Genomic DNA, 23953 nt, shown 5'->3' on the forward strand with positions numbered 1-23953 from the left:
GAGAAAAATCACCTTCCTCGTTTGAAACAAATCTAGTTCTTTCTTTTTTCAAGCAAATAAGGTGGCTAACTTGAATTTAGTAAGATATGGTAAACAATAAAATAACGTCAAGTTATTTAACACACGGCCACATGCATAAAATAAAGTAAAATGGATAATAATATAAATTGTAGTGCGCTGCGGGTCAAATTGCAATATACGTATGCAGTACATGAGAGTATACAATCTTTCATCCTACAGAAACATTACGAGAAAACGTATAAGATGTAAGTCTTAAAATTTCACTCGTTAAGTAAGAATGGAATAACGATAAATCGTATATGTTCGAGTTATCGATGGAACTTCGACATGACCTTGAAATGTTACTGTTTTGCTATTTGGAGGGACACATCTAAGATTTTCACAAATATCGTTCCATGAATGCATACACGATGTTATTTGACATTGAATGAAGTCATTTTCAGCCGTTCCACTCTTTCTATTTCAGAGAAAAGCTTGAATAAAATATTTTGGCGCCAAAATGCCTAGTTGGACATTTCCTCTGCAATGCTGACAGGTACAATAAGCAGAATGAGTATTCTATTGACAAATTACATTGTCTAGACATTAATGTGCTCACGCTTGGAAGAATCTCAGTTGTGTGTCGTCTAAATACAAATCAAGTACTTCAAGATAATTTGAGTAACTTACATTAAGGTATTGCCTCTCAGAGTTGCAACCTACGGACATAAGAAAAACCTAAATGTATAAAAAGAGAAGATGAATAAATAGAATGATTAAGAAGTTCTCAAAGGGAAGGATTTAAGGAAAGCGAAATGCTAAAAAAATGAACTAAATTAACACAAAGACAAACGAGAGAGCAGAACAGAAGCAAAAACACACGACCAAGATAAACTTCTTGTCTTCCTTGATTACACGTTAGATCAAGGAGGAGTTTCGCGAGGATTCGGCTAATTGACCCATTAGGAACTAAATTACACATTCCCTAATTACAAAACCAAACGAAGCGAACGGTAGGGCTTTTGCGAATTGCATTGCTGCGAACAATTTGTCTGAATGTGCTGTTTCCTACAATAAGGTGAAGTTCTTTCTAATAACTTTCAATTAGTAAGCTCCGGCCGTTGCCAAAATTCAATTATTGACCATTCCAATGATTTAGGATAGCAAGCAGCAGAAGACGAAAAGGTATCCTTGTGTACGGTAAACTGTGTAACTATTGCTATCTCTGGAACTATCAGACCTACAAAGATAAAATTTGGTGAACTTATAGACCTACTAACGCAACTAACGAAATCGACTCGTCTGTCTGGCCGAAAGAGTAAAAAATCTATTAAAAGTGAGTGACCTGTTGATATCTCGAAAACTATTAAATTTGTGAAGATCTAAAAATTTCTACAAATGAAATTCTAGTAATTGCTAGTTAAACCCCATATAATTTATTTTGATTGTGCCTTCTGTCTGTGGATTCAAAAAGCTGAGACTCGACAATTGATACGTTTTTTTAGTGTAACAACCGTTCGAACTAATAATGTGTTTCTTTGAGTTCTTGTTTTAAGTCCACTTCATGCACAGATAGGTTAATCGAGACTCGATCTACAGTTTAAAGTGTTTAGTTCCAAACCAGGCAAAAAACAAAAAAACATGCTGTATCCAGGATTCGAGCTGGTTGAGCTGGTATATTAAATCCACTTTATGCACAGTGAGGCTAATCGGGACTGGCCCTACAGTTTAAAGTGGGATCCGAACCACTATGTGCCTCCACCGGGTATCTATCCAGGATTCGAATCAAGACACCCGGTTGTTATGCTAATCACAATGGAGGTAGGCCACTATCTACACACATGTTGATTTGTTGTTGATTTAGTGTTTTAAGTCCACTTTATGCACAGTAAGGCTAATCGGGACTGGACCTACAGTTTAAAGTGGAATCCGAACCACTTGTGCCTCCACCGGGTATCGAACCCGGGACCCCTTGATTACAAGGCGACGACGCTACAACTGCGCCATCAGGGAAGCCACTATCTACACACATACCTTGCGAACTGGTGGTTGGTGTACTGCTGTCCTGTTAAACAAACTTTGTAAAAGGTCAGTTATTACATATTTACCCACATGAATGACGGATATGGACCAGGGTTGCTAAAGGTCCAGGAATTTTAAATAAATTAAATTCCGGTCCAGGAGAGAAAATCAGCAAGCGTAAATATGTTCTGGACCGTAAAGAACCCTTTTATATGTAAATTATTTCAATTCGGTCCAGGAACCTTTTTTCCCGATCAATGTAAATACGGTCAGGGAACCTTCTTTCCGAACCAATTTTAATTCGGTCCTGGAACCTTTATTCCAGGATCAATTTAAATACGGTCCAGGAACCTTTTTTCCGAATCAGTTTAAATAGAGTCCAAGTTCCGTAAGGAAATGAAGCAATACGCAACTTGGATCGAACACGGACCTGACGATAAACAATTATCCACTTGTGAGCATGAAAGACTAATCCAGGTGCTGGTTGTCTCGATAATCTAAGGTACAAGGTAGAAACTCGCGAAACGCAAACGCTGCAGTCACGTTACCACTCTCCATGTAGCCCCATTCTCTCGCGCGCGTTCCTTCACTTGGTTGTAGCAGCACTGACCGTCCCTGTTGTGATATCTGCCGGGAACACAGCAGCCTCACGTTACCTCATCGACGGCTCCTATTGGCTGCTGTTCCCGGATCGGATGCCAGAGCAACACGTGACGGGTTTGTTGAACTCAATGGGAAGCCATATAGTCCATTGCGTTGTGTATAGTAACTCTTCGACAAGGAAGTTTTTGAACCTGGCCCACGAGAGAACAACAGCGATTTGATTTATTCTTTGCGCTACGTTTTCTACAACCGCAATGTGACATTCCAATGTAAAACGTACTCGCGGACATTTTTAGAAGGCAACTTTTGATCGGTCAACCCTGGTTTAACCCGAATTTAAATTGTGCGAGAAAAAATATTTGGGTCCTGCAGCGGAACCCAATAGAACCCATTAGAATTTATGGGTCCCTGAACCTTAAACAACGCTGTTATGGACCTCTCGTCCACGTAGTACTCAATCGCCTGGATCAACGGTCGGTATAATTCTCCGCGGGATTTGCCTTGTATTTTGTCCTTGTACTTTTTTGATCGTCCTTTCCTCAGTTTCATCCTATCACTATTTTATCTTCATATTCGCGAAACTGGCACAAAAGTGAAAGAAAATAAATCAAGCCAAACTAATGCATGACTGGGAGAGGTCATTGAATAGATATTATCAAATCTATGAATTTTCATGGGGACGTCATTTGCAAAAAAAAAAAAAAAAAAAAAAAAAAATGTCTGCGGAAAAAATAACCTCACTTACATTGTTAAATCTGTGTCTGTATGTTTCGACAATGCTTCTGTGGGTTTTCTAACAGAGAGGACGTCGAGTCTGTTCAGACATGTTTCTCCATGTTAGACGACAACCGTTTTGAAAGCAGGCCTGGGTTTATACCGTCAAACGAGGTAACTTCGTCATAAGACCGATAGATGTCGGTAGGAGTCGCATGTGGGTGGAACAAAGGGAGTGTGAAGCTACAGCAACTAACAGGAAGACTGAGCATTGATCCTATTTACAAGTGTCCGCAACGAGATGGATTGTAGCCTTGCAGAGGTGTTGCAGAACCTGCATGCAAATACTACTACGATACAGAGGAGGATTGTTCCTGGCGGCAGTATTGAGCCATGACAAATTGGAATTACCCGTAACACCAATAGTCGAACGGGGGAATCGTCCACTGAAGATCTTTGTGTGAATGCAGCACGTACAGGGAACCTGACTGGCTTCGGTGCGTTTCCTTTATGAAGTGCATTTATGGTGTGCGTAACAAGGGATCCAAAGACAAATATTACACGTGTGAGGCATGTGAAGATGATCACTGATTGTATTGTCTGTTTTGTACCGAAACACCTTGCTCTTTGTTTCCTTATGATACATGTCCTGAACTTGTTTTGTTTTCAAACACTTGTAAGATTTCAATGTTAAAAAAAAAAAAAAAAAAAAAAAAACACAAACGTCACTACTTTGACAAGAGGATATATTTGGCAATTCATACCATTTTGCGTAACGATCTTACCTCTTCATGAGGGTAATTTTCACCTGGTAGGTATGTAAGCAGAGACGACGAAGTTAATGCCGACGCATTTCCCCCCCCCCCCCCTTCCCTAATATTTTGGAATTTCTTTGGTATTCCTTCAGTACATTTGTAAAGGACAAAGTGTTCCTAGCGTATAACTTTCGTGTTGTCACTCGCCACGGATTTTGCAGGGCACATTAGAATATGCCAAAATCTGTAGGAAGTTACCCCGTTTGACGGTATACAGTGTCTTCCAAAATTATTATCGGGGTTTCCTAGTTGTTTAATTTCCCTTATATGGGGGGATACAAGGACAAAGCTTACATGGGAGTAAACAACAACACAACAAGTTTATATAGGGTATGTTATGAATGTTCAATGTGAGCACCTTTCGTGACACGGCACACATCCATCTGGTAGTTCAATGCTTCTCGACGTTCTCTTTCGACACACTTGGACGTCCAGATCTCTTCCCTTTGCAGACATATCCAGCTGTTTGAAATTTATTAAGCCATCGACGAATGTTGTTATCGGACGGAGGATCACTTTGAAATCACTGTCGAAAAGCTCGCTGAACTGAAAGAGCGGAACCACACTTTGCAAATTCAATTACACAAAAGGACTTCTGCACGGGAGTAGCCATCTTGTAATACACCTACGCCGCTCTGACTGATGGGAAACAAATGATAAGCGCTCAGTGTAGCAAACTTCCACAGCCGTTCTTATCGTACATGCACGATATAAACATTCACCTTCGTCTGTTGCAATAGAACTACTTGAAACCCCAATAATCATTTTGGGACACCTTGTACATACATAAAGGTAACAACATAGTGAGACACGCCTCTATACAAGTTGTAACTTTAGGTTAAGTTTTACTACTTTTCAAATATGTCGCTTTTTCATTTTGTGGCCATTTTCAAAGCAATTCTTGGCACAACCTTTTGTAAATGGTTGTAGCCCCCATCCCTCACACGCAAAGCCACCCTCTAAATCCCGATCTGCGGTAACCGCACACAAACACAACACCTTACAGGATGTTGTTAAACTTCTCATCGCATCTTCACACCTCACCATTCTTCTTCACGCCTTCTACTTTATACGATATTTCACCTTGGCCCCTATTTTCCTTTCAAGTCGCTGGTCGTTTTCTTCTCGACCGGAATCGAATTTATTTGCCTGCTTCCCCCTCAGCAGAAGTCCCCGGAATCACGTCCCATGCGTTGGAACCGCTCCCGGATCTAATCTGTCCGACACTTCACCGGAACGAACTCTCCTCGTGGGGAAAAAAAATCGAGCTTCCCAATCGATATCTCGATCTGGACGAGGATGGATGAAATGTTTGGACACTAGCAAAAGGGGGGGGGAGAAGACTTTTCAATTTGGCCAGTTTCGATTCGTTTTCTTTTTTCTTTTTGCCATAAACATACACTCCTGCCCTGCTACGTCAACTTGTTCTCCTTATTACGATGACAAGATATTTTCCAAGATTATATCAAGCATCAACTGATTGGGTCGCATTTTGTGAACCAGATGCATCATGGTTCAGCATCGGAATGAATTTTTCCTCGATGCGTTTGGATTATCTAATACGAGGAGGTTGCGTGATTGTCCGGGATTGAGGTCAGTTGATTGCATCGGCCGTTGCGTGCATGTTACGAAATCTAAACAATTTTGAGTTCTACTTTTCGAACGCGAGGAGGGTGCGAATTGAAGGGAGTATGGGACGCTTATCAGACAGAGAGAGATCAGCACTACTTCCCATATTTGAAAATACATGATGAAGTACCAAGGTGGCGAGGATTTCCTGATTCATAAAGACTGTTGAGAAGCACTAAAATAATTTGGACGGGGCAATAAAAAAAATAATGTCACGTTAAATTTCTATTTTCAAGGTCTTTAACTACAGACAATATTTAGACGCTCATCTTTACCAGTTTCTGGGATATCGGCCAATCAATTTAGATTGATTGTTCTCTCTCAGGGCCAGGCAGGTTGATTGATTTAGTTCATGTTGCAGATATACCAGACCACAGCGTTGATTATCCAGTTTCGCAGAAATTTGGTTGAATTATTTCCATACTGCTATTTCTTGGAGAATCATCGATCTTACGTTTTGTCCTCTATGTGTAGCACTCCGTTATTAACAGCTCTTGATTCATTATTTATCATTAGGGAACGGATTTTAAGGTGCAACACCTTTCCAAAAATATAGCAGTTTTCATGCCGATCATTTGGGATATGTATTATAGGACATGAAATCAAGTAAAATGAACACACTTTGTTGCATCTTTTTGCACCTTTTCGTGAGATTAGCACATTTATCCCATTTTTTACCCTTCTTTGATGTTTAAGAACCTTTTTCCTTCCTTTTATTTCATGTTTTGTTAAAAAATTGGGCAGAATAATAAACGATTTTCACTCTTCTTCAGCAGCTACATAAAATCCCATAGTCTCATTTTGTAGAGCAGAACGAGTGCTAGGTAAATTTCTCGTAAGGGACAGACGGATTTCATCAAATTTACAGGAGAACTTACTTACCAAATGCAGTTTCTTTATACTTCTGGAAGTTCGGGGAAGTGTTTTGTCGCATCGTTAATTGAATTCTGCCGGCTAATCATCTATTTTTCGATATAAATGTGTGACCGATGTACGAAAGCTCTTGCATCCATTTACTCCCAGGTGGATGTAGCCTGTGTGTGATGACTAAAGCCCGGATTTTTATGTAATATCAACCCCTAAAATATGTACATAAATATGTAATAAAAATGTCTGAAATATGTAAAAAATATGTAAAATCATAATGAAATATGTACTATAAATATTTATTCCAAACGTTACTTCCTATTTTTGTTACATTTTTTCCTCACAAAGGGATATGTTTATTTCAAAAAGACTTACAAAAATTGAAGTTACAATATTACAATGCTTACATTAAGTATTTTTTATGTTCTTATAGAGCAAAAATATTAACCACAATTTGAATATATTCAATATTTAATATACAATGTCATCAGGTACCATTCAAAATGTTCAGTAGTAAATTTTCGTTGCCCAAATTTTTCACTCAAAAAGCACTTACAAAAATTCAGGTTACCTTTGATCTTGGGGCAGGCACTGTATTTAATTATTTAACTTACAATATGTTACCAGGTACATTTCCAAATGTTCAGAAGTAAATGTTTGTCGCCGATCAGATAATATGTTCTTGTACGCAGAGAAACTTCTCTCCATGTCACAAGAAGTAACCGGAGCGTACTTCAGGAGGTGAATGTGGTCGGGAGAAATATCATTGGGAGGGTTAACTGTTTCACCATGGAGAATGCGGCTCACTGTAAATAAGCTGAAGTAACCTGGGTTTCTTTCAGTCACTGCGTCAAATTTTCTTCGAGCTTTCTCTCACACATCTCTAACAGCAGACAGTTTCTTTCTTGCATCCTCATATATATCCATGGCTTCCAGGAGAGGAAGTCCAACAGTTTCAAGTTTTTTTATGCTTGTATCAAACCAACCAAAATTGCTGTTTATGTATGCCATATCGCAAGCAAGTTTGGTGTCCTTGAAGAGATTTTGAGCAGTGTGTACCGATACAGCTGAGTCCGCCGAAAATGAGTCAAGCACAGATTTCACTTCTTCAAAATGTTCGTTGTAAAACTTACTTGTCCGGATCCAAGTGCCCCATCTAGTAAGAATAGGTTCCGGAGGAAGTGGTACACCTGGCAATTGTTCCTTGTAAACTTGCACACGTTGTGGTGCCTTCAGAAACACCTTTTTCGTGGAAGAAATAAGTTGGTTGACTTCCGGGAAATTGCCTCTCACCTCCTCAGCAATGCGTTGGAGAGCATGTGCCAAGCAAGTAAAGTGGATCAAGTTAGGATAAAACACTTTAAGTGCCGTAGCAGCTTTTAACATATGACGCACTGTCTGTGAACATGAGAAGAACTCTCTCTTCTTGTACGCCATCCGGATACAACAATTTAAGACTGTCATTCACAAATCGTGCTATGGTGGAATGATTAGTACGCTCTAGAACTTTGCATGCAATGAGATGTGGTGTAGATGGAGAATCAGCAATTAGCGTTCCAACAATGAAATTACTTACATACCGTCCCAAAGCATCAGTTGTTTCGTCAATGGAAATCCACACATAGGAACTGCCTACTTCTGCCCTAATTGATTCTAAAGTTTCTTTGTAGGAATGTGGAAGATATCGCTTTCGAAGGGTTGACTCGTCAAGAAGTTTACGGCCACAATATTTTTCCAGAAAATCCCGGAACTTCGGTACTTGAATTTTATACCAAGGGATGTTTGCTGCAATCATTGCTTCGCACCTTTCCTTGTAAAACACACTGAATGAAGAATCCTCTTGCATCTGGGTTAGTAAAACTTGCTTCTTTTCACTCCGTAGTTGTTTGTTTTTCACATGAAGTGAAGTGCGAACATGTTGATCTAATTGAGACTTCATAGTGCACCCAACTTTTTTATCGCACACTCGACAAAAAATAACTTTACCATCCGTAGTAAATGCATCATCGACTGCTATCCAAGGTAAGTGCCTCTCAGCGTTGTACTTGCCGCCTTCCATTGTTGGTTCTCTTCGTTCGCTGTGTGTTGCTTGCCGCTCCATGTTACAAACTGGAAACTGAAACACTGTCGAAGCTTGATGTAATTGTTACGATGCGGCGAATCAACGAACTGCTATGTACGTACAACGAAGGCAAATCGCACTTTTAAGTTACTATATTTTTTTAGACCTGGAAATGGGGAGGGGAAGTGAGAAGATACTTTTTTAACTAGTAAGCCAAAAGTTCATTGGATTTTCCTCTTAAGGACTGTTTTATGTAAAAAATATTTCATATCTTAGGAATATGTAACATTTAGTAAAATATGTAAAAATATGTAATATAAAACTTCACTGTGACATCTCTACTGACGTAATTCGTCAATATATTTTAATTCCACGCTTGTACATATAAAGGAAAAAATATGTAATTACATAGAAATCCGGGCTTTAGTGATGACGTAATCCCGGTCAGTGTTTCCAAACATGTGTTTTTGTAACTGAAGAAGGTACGTTTCCGCAAATGGTTTGTGGGGCTATGTGTCAATGGTTCGTGGGGCTATGTGTCAATGGTGTGTGGGGCTACGCATAATTTTTTTCGAAACCAATTTTTAACAACTATTGTAACCTAGTAACCTATACGTGACCCTACCTAACCTAACCTTACCGTAAATGGTTCGTGAGGCTATGCGTCAATGGTTTGTGGGGCTACGTAGGTATTTTTGGGTGCAGTGGGGGTGGAAACACTGCATGCCGAGTACGGTAGTGAAACTGTGACCACCATTTTGTGTGTTACCGAAGGCAAAAAGAAACGAAGAAAACTTACTCGATATGTCGCAAATAGAGCTTATTTCCGTGAAATAAGCGAAATGCCACCTTCAGCAATGTTTCTCAATGCAGAATACGTAAGTACGAATATTCAAATTAAATGAACTAGCAAATTTCAGATGTCTGTCCCTTACGAGAAAGTTAATGTAACGGGTTTATACCTGAATGAAGGCATTTTATCAGAACCTTTTCTTGCACCTTTTTGAATAAATTTTCAGAACCTTTTTTTTCCCTTGTCCGACCATAATTTTGCATCTTAATATCTTTTCCCTACTTATCATTACCACCATCAATAAATTTTATTGGACTTAGAGCTTTACATTTGGCTGTTTACGTCCAGCACACATTTTAAATAATCCATTATTTATTTTAACTGGAAACTTTCCCAGGTAGCTATATGCAGGTAAGTCCTTAATATTCCAGACTCCTATCTGTCACAGTGGCTGTGTCCGAATAGTCCAAAAACCAGGCGTGAAGCGTGTCGGAAGTGACGTCGTGTAGTGTAATTCGAAAGGGCCAATTAAACGAGCTATTGAGTCCGTAGCATGCATTAAGCTTCAATGCACAAATCGTGGAAGTGGAAAGTCAGCCATCTGTTGGTTGGTTCTTCAATTGTGTGGGAATTTAAGTACAACAACTTTAGAAATGCTCTGTGATTTCTATGGTGAAAACAAGTGTTTATAACGCAGGAAAAAAAAGTGTGTTTGTACTTTTATCTACTGATCGTATTTGGCGCTGCAGTCGAAGTGCAATTTGAAAGATATTCGCTTAAATTCCAAGGCTTCAAGACTGAACTTCGAGACCATTCTCGAAGCATGTTCGATTCAATTACGGTCTTGCACCTTTCGGACACGGCCTGTGATATATTGTGTGACGTCACACGTGATAACTTTGTAATGGCAGAATCAGTACATGATCTTTTTGTTTATTAAATGTTGGTATATGTTCATTAATATTATTTTCATGGTTGGTGAAGGTAATATTTGTTATTCAGTTTCTAATGTAATCGGCTACAGAGCTGGCCTACGTGTCTGGGAAAGCCAGTTGCTCAGAAAGGGGGTATTTTAAAAACTTGTCCTTTCAAATCCCGGAGGGGTGAAAAAGAAGTCGTTTACTGGCTGTTTTCGAATCGCCTATATAAGGGATTCTATTGAGTAGCGGGGGTTGGCATTTTGTCGTTGCTTTGGCAAAAGGAGAGACATTGGAAGTTCTCTCGGTGCCGGTAGTGGCTGTGGCTAGTCTAGAGGGCTAGCGGTCACTGGGTAACATTATTTGAATAGAGATAGTCCTAATGGTCAACTAATTTGGATCATGTGTGGGTTGTTGCATTTGTAATTCATTTGTACATATTTAAACAAGAAATAAATAGTCTTTTTATATTTTTTTAATCTGAACGTCCGAACTTTCATTCATTACAGAAGAAAGAGTTTCCCTTATATCCACGGTACAGAAAAATAACAAGAAATTGTATGGTAGTTATTCTAATATGTGTTATTTCAAATGAACCGAATTGTTACTTTATTATGTTGTTGCATCCTATTCACCTGTGGCAGTAACGGACCAAGTAACAGGCAGAGCCAAGGCAGGTCTACAAGGGAGAAAAGAAGCAAGACAACTTATGACGGTTGTCTTCAACGAATTTAATGCAATTTTCCATCTGGTTCTGGTTATCTGTGAAGCTTACAAACTTCGAAACGAACAACATGCTGAATAGATTAGCACTTTTAAGAAATGGCAATTCGTACCAAGAATTGCAACTATCTTGAACTTGGATCTGACAAATTTTATCTACAAGCCAGAAGAATAGGAGCACCGGTGCAGGAACATGCTTTTCCTGACGTTAAACTGTAATGAGGGTGCGTTCCAGAGGCGGTATCATGTTCCATAACCTATTCTTGGAATTGCCGTTGGAGAAGAAAGAGCCATCTCTCCGTAAACATTCATTGTTCGAGGCCCTGTACAAGGGTTTTAATTAATGTAGAATCTCTTACTGCTAGGAACAGCACTCTGGCTCGTTTGGGGGTCTAATTAGATACGAGTCTAGGAACATGCTTCCGGATCCCGAGCATTGCGAAGGAGAGAGCGGAGCGGTTTTGGAAGAGCTTCGCCAGAGGGCAGACGTGCGTGGGCTGATCAAAAAGTAAGGTACCTTGTGTAGCAAGAGTGTCGTGAGAAGATGAGAGAAGTCTAGTGAGTCAGCCTAAACGCAAGGCCTTGAAAAGAGGCGGCTGGGCAGAATTGCGCTGTTGCCACGTATGGTAAAAGCAAAGCGAGGGCGGGACAAAAGTCGCTGGTTCCCGAGCACTGTGTGGCAACGTCAACCGGGGTGCGTCGCCGACTTTTGTGTCATCCCTGACCTTTCGAGCAAACACTGTCAGTTTCTACCACATGGATTACAATACCAACTCTACAACTAGATCTTTCATTCTCCAAACACACGGGGTTGTGCTCCGACGTGGCAACAGCGCGAACTTCTGCCACCCGCCTAATTTCATGGCCGTGCGTTTAGGTTGTTTTCGTTAAAGTTGCAATTTTTGTGTGTGTGTATCTGTTCATTTGTGTGAAGACCTCTTCCATGGAACTGACGGTATGCTTACTATGAAGAGATACGGTGTGCAATGCCGAAAAAGCAAAGATATGAAAGTCGTATGCAGGTCCGTAGCTAGAATTGATCTCCAGGGGGGCTCACGGGTTATCAGGGGGTGCTTTGTAAACCAAGTCCATTTTCAAAAGTTTAACAGTGTTAAATGAAGGTAAATTTTTGTGTGTGGGGGGTGTCATTAAATTAATATAAAATTTAGAAATATCACACAAATGGTATATTTTTCTATAGGCATCTTCTAAAACATCTCTTGAAGTGTTAATTGCTTTGATATCATTCCTCATTACATACTACACACTACTTTTGATGATACAGATATTTATATCATAGAAAAAAATGCACAATATTTAATCATAGTGCCTACCGTACATTCCACCCCCAGCTGAAGAATGAAACTTCCCTCCGTTCCCAAATTTTAGGAACTGTTGACATTTGATGCAGACATGGAAGGAATGTGGATGATGACGTCAAACTCACAGATTTCTGTCTAAACGGGAGACCGCAACAAGGGCAGCAAAGTTATGGATAAAGAAGCTCCTCTGTGAAATAACATTCTATAGCCAAATCTTCTAAGTACTTGCCCCTACTTCGACTTCAGCTCATAAACAAGATGAAGTTTATGTTCTGTGAATTTATCCTTCACCAAGTTGTGAGCAAAATAATATCTGCTTTCTTCATTTTCACTCTTCACTGCAAACAAATTACACAAAATAGTTTTACCTAATGTCCCTGCCTGAATCCTTTAATTCACATTGCACCTGTCATTTACGTAGGTGAATCTAAGGATGGTTATCAATCAGGGTTTGGATTTCAGTTTTCTCTTCGAGCACGCATAACAGGTAAATGTATTCACACTGAAGTCGAAGAGTACACGACACTATATTTGATTCTGTCAATAAGTACAATGCAAAGCACTGAGATAGAAAAGGGCCGTTACGAATCGAAACCAGAACGAAACATTCCGAGACTTGTCGAGGAGAGACCGAAAACCAGACAGGCTTCTGCAATGTCGAGGCGATATCGAGTCTTAGAATTTGTATTTTTGTTATTTTCCATCGCCACCTTTCTGTCCCATTTCGCTAATCGCGAAGATGTTTGTGAAGGAACACTCATAAAGAATATTTCTGGCCAGGTCGAGACTAGAAGCCGTAAACTTCGGTGGGGAGATCAAAATTCGGCCACTTAAAGCGCTTCGCAAACAGAGCAGGATCGAATCTTAGTGCTGAACAGGGTTGTTAAAGGTACAGGAATTTTAAATAAATTCCATTCCGGTCACGGAGAGAAAATCAGCAAGCGCAATTGGGTTCTGGCCGTAAAGAGCCTTTTTATCTGTAAAGTATTTCAATTTGGTCCAGGGACCTTTTTACCGATCAATTTAAATACGGTCTGGAATCCTTCTTCCGAATCAGTTTAAATGGGGTCCAAGTTCCGTATTGAAAAGAAACAATACACAACTTGGATCGAATACGGACCTGTCGACAAACAATTATCCACTTGTGAGCATGAAAGACTAATCCAGGTTCTGACTGTCTCGAGAATCCAAGGTACAAGGTAGAAATGGGCGAAACGCAAACGCTGCAGTCACGTTGCCACTCTCCACGTAGCCCCATTCTCTCGCGCGCGTTCCTTCACTTGGTTGTAGCAGCACTGTCGTTCCCTGTTGTAATATCTGCTGGGAACACAGCAGCGTCACGTTACCTCATCGACGGCTCCTATTGGCTGCTGTTCCCGGATCGGATGCCGGAGCAACACGTGACGGGTTTGTTTGAACTCAATGTGACTCCATATAGTCCATTGCGTTGTGTATAGTAACTCTTCGACAAGGAAGTTTTTGAACCTGGCCCACGAGAGAACAACAGCGTTTTGCTTTATTCCCTGAGCTACGTTTTCTACAACCGCAGTGTGACATTCCAATGTGAAACGTAGTTGCGGACATTTTTAGAAGGCAACTTTTGATCGGTCAACCCTGGTCCAGGAATTGTAAATAAATTCTATCCCAGACTGGGAGAGAAAGCCAGCAAACGTAAATGAGTTCTAGACAGTGTATAACTTTTTCAGGTCCAGGAACCTTTTTTTCCGGATCAATTTAAATACGGTCCAGGAACCTTTTTCCAATGTAACAATACGCAACTTGGACCGAATTTAAATCCTTCGGGGAAAAAAGGTTCCAGTCCTGCAGCGGAACCCAATAGAACCCATTAGTATTTATAGGTTCGTGGACCTTTAACTACCCTGGTGCTGGAGACATTTCTACAATACTGAAATGTAACACGATGATGAGTAATGTGTTCGTGGTTCGAGATCTCTTTACTCTTAACAGAGCTCCAATCTTTTGCACTTTGTTCTCCTCTCTCTCTCTCTCTCTCTCTCTCTCTCTCTCTCTCTCTCTCTCTCTCTCTCTCGTGCCCTTGATATCACCTTGTCGTGAATGGAGAAACGTGGGTTTCTCAGAAAGTCAGAGCGGATAACCCAATTTCTAAGATGCCCTCCTCCTGCTGAGATGAAACGAAAATTCCTCCCCCTCTCCTCCACCCCCGAGTGCTGTGAATGACGCAGCCGGAACCGTCAACACGTGAGATTTCATTTTCCCCATCCGGGACCCCTCAGAGTTGCTCCCTTTCTTTGGATAATGCATCGCCCCATTCTCCGAAGCAATACAGACGTTACCAGAATGCTTTAAAATGGAGAAGCATGAACAAAAGAGCCAAAAATGCATTTGTGTGCATCATAACACCGCTTTCCTGCCACTTTCAAGTTAATCGCAACGACGAGAATGAAGAGGGCAAGTACAGTACCCATTGTCCCTATGGCCAGACCTCCAAGGTTCCATTTCCGATGGTGGTTCATGTTTCGCTTTAAACTTTGGGTATAAATTCTGTGTCGGGAATCTGTGGAGCAAGGCCGCGCATAACGGTATAGAAGGGGAGAAAGCGAGTCGGCGGAACGAAGCAGTGTGCAGTGATGTGAACGGTTGGTAGCTGCAGCCGAGTTTTCTCCTATTATGCGTTCATTGGTCGAGCCCTCAAAATTCCTGCTTGCGCAGAAAACTTGTCTTCGTTCGATTGCTCCAGAGATCCCCAGGACGGTGTAGTAATGGATGTTTTGTCAATGTGAGGATAAATAGGAATTGAATCGTACTTTTCTAAGCGCCGTAAATACATATGCTCCCGAACACTATCATAAACCAATGGTATCCATACCTTCCCAGGAGCATAGTTTGCTTGTAAGCCAGAAGATATATCCTGGTACCGCTTCCTCCACTCAGTTGGAGGCACATATTGGTTCGGATTCCACTTTAAACTGTAGGTCCAGTCCCAATTAGTCTTACTGTGCCCAAAGTGGACTTAAAACACCAACTCAATCGTCAAAAAAATCCTTCACTCGGTACTCTGTCGTCTGCAGCTATCAAGTGAGTGCTTCCACCCACTAAGAGAGACGCACATGCTTTGCCCTCTGCCAATCAGACCTCGCCGTTCTCTTTGCGAGGATGATTTGAACTCCTGGTTGCCGCATTCACAGCGGAGGCGAGGGAAGGGCAAGCGACACATAGGGCGAACGGAAAATATTTTGCTCTCTAAGGGCTTGAAGAGATCATTAATTGCTTGCCTGTGCGGTCTGTTGCTATCAGGGTGGATAAAAATCATGTTTTTTATTTTTAAAATCATTTTTAATGATTTTTTTATATAAATCGATTTTTTTAAAGAAAACGCTTAACAGTTTTTGGCACCATACCAGACTTTTTCCGGTAAAATATTTGAACAGTTTGATAAAAGCAAATTAAAAATTGTATGTTAATATACATTTTTTCTTTCTGGTACCGTATGAGTAGTTGTATTGATGATATTACCAGCTCGATAAATGATGAGCCCCCCTCCAGCAGATTTGCTTATACTTAAAACAAGCTCAACATGATCATATGAGCTTTTTGCTCAAGTGTTGAACCCTGTCTAATCCAAGATTTTTGTAAAAATGCCCTCAGGAATTTCCTGAGAAATGATGAGCCCCTCAGATTGATTTGCCCATACTTACAAAAATTGCATCAGCCAGATTGTTGTCCATAAACTTGTCAAAAATTGATATTTTTTTTGGCCACACCAGAAATTAAGCCAAAAAGCTATATACACACACACACACACCCATATACACACATATTTACTTCCAGTTTAAGTTTAATTGGACCCCAGCCTCAACTTGCATATCCAATATTAAAACAATGTAATATGCAGAGACTCTCTAGAATTGCTCCGTGATTCTCTCATTTCTTATATTATATGTTTGCATGTTTCAAGTAATTCTCCTCTGTGGCAATGTGTGCAATTCCCGAGACAGTAGTATTGATTTTTTGCTTTGCATGTTTCTCCTCAGCGCCAGTACTTACAGAAATTCCCGAGTATTGCATCAGCCAGTATTGTGAGAGTGGTTGAGGAGAACAGATGTGTTGTTACAGTGCTTCTCATATTTATAGGCCTGTTTGATTTAATATGAATATTAAATATATATTGAACAATATTTTGCCTGATATTTGTTACATCTAGCTTGTTTGTTGTAATCCACTCTTATTTAGGGTCAGGCTTATATCTGTCCCAGCTTGTTATACAAAAATCAATACATAACACTCAGTGCCAGGTCATTGCCATTCAAGATATGCATGTCCGTGCAGGTATTTGCGGAAGGTCAGTGTGAATGAATATTTATTCCTTTTTCTACTTGTGGGCTATTGGCTTTACAACCTGTCATAAGATATGCATAGAGATTTGATTTGAACCCCAAGAAATTTTATATAAATACCAAAGCCAAAAATATTAACACACACACACACACATACACACATACACACACACACAAAGCACAATGCTGAACCCAACTGATATTTTTATCCAGCATAGAGTTTTGAATTGAAGCCCAGGAAATATATATAATAAACCAATAACAAAAAATGCCGAATCAAAAATATTGCAATCAGTGTAATAAGAATATATCCAGCCCCAATTGGGCCAGACACCAAAGGAATTGTAACCCAGACAAATACAGAACCCCCATTAAAAAATGCCCCAAATGCAATAGAAAATATAGCATGGAATATTTCACATATAAACATAAAGGTACTTGCTCTGCACAGTCATCAACATTGCCCCCACAACCATCTGCATCTGGTCTGAAAAGAAAGCATGAAGCACCTCTTAATGCCAGAGCAGCAAAGCAGCCACGCTATGAACCTATCCATAGCAGTTTTAATGCTAACTTAGGGATTACCGGTTTGTATCAGAGCCAAGATGTGGTATTGAGAATTTTTTGAACAGTATAAATTCTGATCTGCAGGCAATTCTTAATGCACAAAATGGTTCTTATAAGCTGTCCCTCAAATTGTATACACAATATAAGAAGCCAAATGGCACAAAATTTACACAGCCCCACAAAACAGAAACTGTACCGGTATATTCAAATACAAATTCAGACAAAATAATAAGCAGTTTGATGGATCAATTGAATATTAAACACTCTGAATTTGCAGCAAAAGAGTCTGGATGGAGCCTATGCGGCTCTCCACACAAGTTATATGTTAATATTTCTGAATTCAGCCCATTACAAGGATCTACATATCTGCCATTACCTGATAATATTAAAAACAAACAAGCCGTGGTTAATATTGAAAATAATGATGAGAAATGCTTTTTGTGGTGTATTTTAGCTGTTTTGTATCCAGTTTCAAGGAATCCTCAGAGAATAAGTTATTACAAACAACATGAACATCTTTTTGACGATGCAATGGAGGGTTTGGAATATCCAATGTCTGTTCAGAATATTGATAAATTTGAAAAAAAGGCCAGGCATATCAATGGCAAACAATTATCTATTAATGTATGTATTTGTTCCAGTGGCAATTGCTCGATAGAACCTCTCAGAATCAGTACAATTGATGATGAATCTGCTGTTCCGATTGATCTGCTCTTAATTGAAGAGGATGGCAAATATCATTACACTCTGATACATAATCTTCAAGCTTTAGTGAGAACACAACTAGACAAATCTAATAGAATATTTAAGTTGTGCAGAAGATGTTTATGTGTATTTGATGGTCAAAAAATGGCAAATAGGGTTCGGGAAGAAAATGCAGAAATTGCAAAAAACAAGTTAATTGAGCATCTGAAATACTGTGGCAACTATAAACCTGTTCATATGGTGATGCCTAATCCAAGTGAAAAAGCAAAATTTAAAAAGTTTGAAGCCTTGTTGGAACACCCAGCATATATTGTCTGTGATTTTGAATCAATTCTCAAATCTCTTGCATCCTGCAATCCAGATCCTGAAGAATCTTCAATTACACCATACCAGCTACATGAACCTTCCAGCTTTTGTTATGTGGTTGTACAGGATGGTGTTGTTAGTAAAGAATATTCATACTTGGGACCAGATGCCATCAAAATATTTGCACATAAAATAGAAAATGAGTGCCGTGACATAGCATCTAATATTTTATTAAAATCAAAACCCATGTTGCCTTTAACAGAGAAACAGATTGAAGATTTCAACAATGCAGAAAAATGCCCGGTATGTGATTCTGAATTTTCAGATACAAATATCAAGGTGAAACACCATTCTCATACAGATGGTAAATTCTTAATGGCCCTGTGTAATAGCTGTAATATTAAGATCAAGAGACCAAAATTTGTCCCCATATTTTGCCATGGAGCATCCAATTATGATTTCCATCATCTGATCAGATATGAGGGGTTTGACAAGCAGAATTTAAATATTTTAGCTGAAAATGATGAGAAATATATTGCCATTAGCAAAATAATTAAAGTTAATGGTGTTCCTATTCACATAAGATTTCTTGATTCTTACAGAATTTTATCTGCTAGCCTGGCTACACTGGCCACTCAATTATCTGATGATCAATTCAAAATCACATGTGCATTGTTTCCAAATCAGGACCTGAAATTAATTAGGCGGAAGGGTGTATATCCAAATGATTATGTTACAGATTTTTCTAAATTTGATGAATGTTCTTTGCCACCACAAGAAGAGTTTTACAGCAAAATCAGAGGATCTGGAATCACTGATGATGATTATCACCATGCCCAATTGATGTGGAACAATTTAAAATGCCAGACATTTGGTGATTATCACATGGCACATTTAAAACTTGATGTGACCCTCTTAGCTGATATATTGCAGGCATTCAGAAAATCTTCTATGCAAAATTATAGGCTGGACCCAGTGTATTTTTACAGTGCCCCGGGCCTAGCATGGGCTGCAATGTTTTTAAACACCAAAATGCCATTGGATCTGATCCAAGATCAAAATATGTATCTGTTTATGGAGGAAGATATAAGAGGAGGCATGGTGCAATGTTCTCAGAGATATGCCAGAGCAAATAACAAATATATGTCTGATTATAATCCAGAATTGCCATCAAATTATATACTGTATGTAGATGCAAACAGCCTCTATGGTCATGCTATGATGGATAAATTGCCATATGCAGGGCTTGAATGGGTTGAAGATTTCAATATTGAAGATCTTCAGGACTTTGATGACAGTGAATATGGCCTCTTCTTAGAGGTTGATCTGACAATTCCAGATGATTTACATAACAAATTTTCTGATCTGCCCCCAATTCCTGAGGTTCAGTGCTCACCTGGCTCTAAACAGAAGAAGCTCATGATGACACTGGAGCCAAAACAAGGCTATGTCATATATTACAAAAACCTCCAGTTCCTGATGAAACATGGTGTTCAAGTGACCAAACTTGGCAAAGTTTTGAGGTTCAGGCACTCAGAATGGTTGAAACCATACATTAATACAAACACGGAGCTTCGAACATCTGCAAAGAGCCAATTTGATAAATCTTTGTTTAAATTGATGGTCAATTCTGTATATGGCAAAACAATTGAAAATGTCAGAAAACATACCGATGTTAAAATAATTACTGACCCCAGCCTGAGCAAAAAATTGGTTGCAAAGCCTAATTTCAATTATAGAAGAATTTATGATGAAAATATGGCACTTTTCAACATGAAAAAAACAAAAATTAAGTTTGATAAACCTATTTATGTAGGGGCTGCAATATTGGAATTGGCCAAATTACATATGTTAATATTGTATTATGATGTGTTGAAACCTTTTTATAAGGATCGTGTAAAATTGATGTACATGGACACGGATAGTTTTGTTCTTGATATTCAAACAGAAGATGTTTATCAAGATATTTCCCAGCCTGAATTGTTTAAATATTTTGATACCAGTGAACATACAATAATTCAACCCCACAACAAAAAGGTGCCTGGCAAGTTAAAAGATGAGACACTTGGTGATGTTATTGTGGCATTTGCTGGGTTAAGTGCCAAGATGTACAGTTTTAAAACATGTAGTGCTGTTGTCAAAAAAGCCAAGGGCATTGGCAGAGTAACTGTGGAAAAAGAGCTTGAATTTGAAGATTATGAAAATTGCCTCAAATCATGTAGCACAATCAAAACATCAGAATCCAGAATTCAGAGTGTGGATCACTTATTGACTAGCAATATTGTAAGAAAAGTGGCTCTGGACCCACATGATGATAAGAGATGCATTTTATCATGTGGCATTCATACTTTACCATGGGGTCATTGTGATTTGAAAAATGGGGATCAATGCCCAATTACAGAGCATGATTTGAAATAAATAAACATGCCTATGAACTTATTTGGGTTCAAAAAACAAGCTATTATGGATCTGCCGGCACCACAATACTCTTCTGATATGATATCTAAACTGAGTGGCTTGTTAATTATTCATCTGAACAGCATACTTACAGATGTTGATGATGAAACAGGTAAAACATTGTACATATTTAACAATAATTTAAATCATTACCAATTACCTGTAGGTGGGCAATTGCAATTTATTACAACTCCTGAGGGTGATGTTAAAATTTCAGTAGGGAGAAATATTTACAGAATTAAGCACTCAAACATGATTTCTGGCACTGTTTATACTGTTTCTGCTGGTGACTGCTTATATATTGAGGTCCCTGGATCTTATGACAAGCTTATACCCTTTTTTATAGAATTAAGAATCAGATACTCAATAATAAATAACCACTAAACAAAATGCCTAATGATATATTTGGCCACACAAGACATGAAGATCACAGTGATGAGATTTTGATGCTTGATGTCAGAGTCAAGAAATTAAGAAGTGATTTACAAGCTTTACAAACTACACTCAATGCCAGTCTTCAATTAGAAATTACAAATTTACAATCACAATGCATGGACCCTCTTCTGAAAATTGATTCTGAACTCAAATTGTTGCTTCAGAAATATACTGATTTGGCCACATTAGATAATTTTCAAAGTTTAGAAGAAGCTGTAGCAGCTCTTCAAGCCAAATTTAAGACCCAGGCTAACAACTCTGAGCAATTGAAACAACAATTGGAAGAGCAGATAAATAATGTCCAGGCACAACTCCAAACAATTGTCAAAAGCATAAAATCACAAGAAGATTTTGATCTAGTGATTTCCACTCTAAAGGAACAGATTCAGTCACTCCAAATACCTAATCTGGACCCTCTGAACAATGCCATAGCCGAGGTTAAAGAAAAAATTGAGACACTTGAAAATTTTATGAACAACTTGCCATCTTCTGATGCTTTGAGTGCAATAACTCGGAGTGTTGCCAACATTAAGCTGCAACTTGAAACATATGAAGATTTTGGAAAAATTCAAAGTTCCATAACTCATCTTGAAGGTACAATAGCAGCAGTGCAAAGTGATTTGGCAAATGTACTAGAATCCAGATTGCCTGGGATTGTAGATACCCTTGTTAGTGTCCAGCAACAAATCACAAAGCTTGAAAACCTCAACACTGAATCTGAACTGTCTCATTTTCATCACTTGATAGATGATATCCAAACAAAACTTGAAATTTTACAACAATCCACACCCTCTCAGGCAGATATAGCCCTGCTCCAAAATGCTATGCAAAATGTGGCTGATGCTTCTGAATTAAACAATGTGAAATTGGCACTTGAATTTTTGCAAAATACAGTGTCAAATTTGCCTACATCACAGGAACTTAAAAATATAAAGAGAGCAGTGAATCGCATATTGAAATCAGAAGATATCAAGAATATCCAGGCAGAGATCAAACATCTCACTCAGGCAGTGGCCACTCTACCAACCAATCAACATATTAATGAACTGCATGCCCTGTTTGAGGATATCAGAAGACAGGTCCATGATCTTACAGCTCAAAATTCAAAATTGGCAGTTGTTGAAAATTTGCAACAAATTGTAGCTAATATCAAGCAACAGCTAGGGACCATGGAATCCAATCAAGCAAATGCTCTGTCTGTTTTTGCCACCCAGCTTCAAGATATTGTGCAACAATACAAGAGACTTGCTGTGGACATAAAAATCAAGCCGGGCCATGATGATGTTGTTAGGACTATCAATGAGCACCTTGAATCTGTAACAAGCAGATTGCTCACAGCAGAAAAGGAAATAACAGGCATAATTGAAAATCCTAAACATACAGTAATTCTTGAATTGTACAGCATCCCCAACAAAGAATATGATTCTCCATTTACACCAGGTGGCAAAATATATATGCTGTCCCCTGCACAATTTTATTACCAATTTTTTGTTGGGGGCACATTGAGACCAATCAAAATCAAATATTGGCTTCAGCCACAGGCACACCACTACCCCACCTTATCAATAACAAATGCTGATAACAAAGTGAAAATCACCAGTGTAGAATTGGAGGATTTTACAGATCCCAATACATTGGAAACAGCCTATACTGAAGATGATGGCTCTTTGGAATTTAAAATACAAATTGGAGACAAATTATATTTAGAAAATCCTGCAGTCTCAGCTGCTGAACACCCCATAGTTGCAATATTCTTGTTTACATATTATGTCTAGACAAATTATTGTTGATGAATTACACAGACAGGCCAGACATAATTTTAAGAGACTCCCAGTAGTCACAAAGGGCATAGATGATTTATGGCAAAGCGACTTGATTGAAATAGCAAGTGGACAGCTGAAAAACTTAGACAAAATCAACAAGGGCTACAAGTATCTACTCACTGTAATAGACACATTTTCAAAATTTGCCTGGGCTGTGCCACTCAAATCCAAGACTGGAAAATGTGTTACAGAAGCCCTCAGGACAATCATCAATCAGAGTGGAAGATCACCGCACTATTTGCAAACAGATAATGGCAAAGAATTTTATAATTCAGTGTTTCAACAATTTATTAAAAGCCAGGCAATACAACATTATTCGAGTTACAGTAACCTCAAAGCCTCAATTGTAGAGAGATTCAACAGGACCTTAAAAAATCTTATGTATAAACAATTTACACTTCAAGGTAATTATAAATGGATTAATATTCTTCCAGAACTTCTACAAAAATATAACAACTCGGTCCATTCCACAATCAACATGAAACCCTCTGAAGTAACTTCATCTGATGAGCAAAAATTGATCAGCACTGTTTATTATCCTAGATACCAGCCAACAACAAGAAAGGCCAAATACAGGGTGGGGGATCAAGTAAGAATCAGCAAATATAAGCACTTATTCAAAAGAGGTTTTACAAGAAACTGGAGCACTGAATTATTTACAGTGGTTCAAATTAAACCTGGGACCCTTAACACATATATAATAAAGGATCACCGAGGAGAAATTCTCAAAGGCAGGTTCTATGAACAAGAGCTCAGCAAAACTAAACAGCCTGACACATATCTCATAGAAAAAATTATCCGCAGAAAAGGCAACAAGTTACTTGTCAAATGGCTAGGACTTCCAGAACACAGCTGGATCGATGCAAACAAAGTGATA

At 38.9% G+C, this 23953-nt stretch overlaps 1 protein-coding gene across 1 annotated transcript in view; it reads left to right on the plus strand.

Annotated features, from left to right (window-relative positions):
* The window catches only part of LOC146000049 (synaptotagmin-15-like), a 319549-nt gene that overhangs the window by 211016 nt on the left and 84580 nt on the right, over window positions 1–23953 (plus strand). The window lies entirely within an intron of this gene.

This window comes from Lepisma saccharinum, chromosome 16 (genome assembly GCF_977018435.1).
Source record: "Lepisma saccharinum chromosome 16, izLepSacc3.1, whole genome shotgun sequence".
Classification (NCBI taxonomy): Eukaryota; Metazoa; Arthropoda; class Insecta; order Zygentoma; family Lepismatidae; genus Lepisma; species Lepisma saccharinum.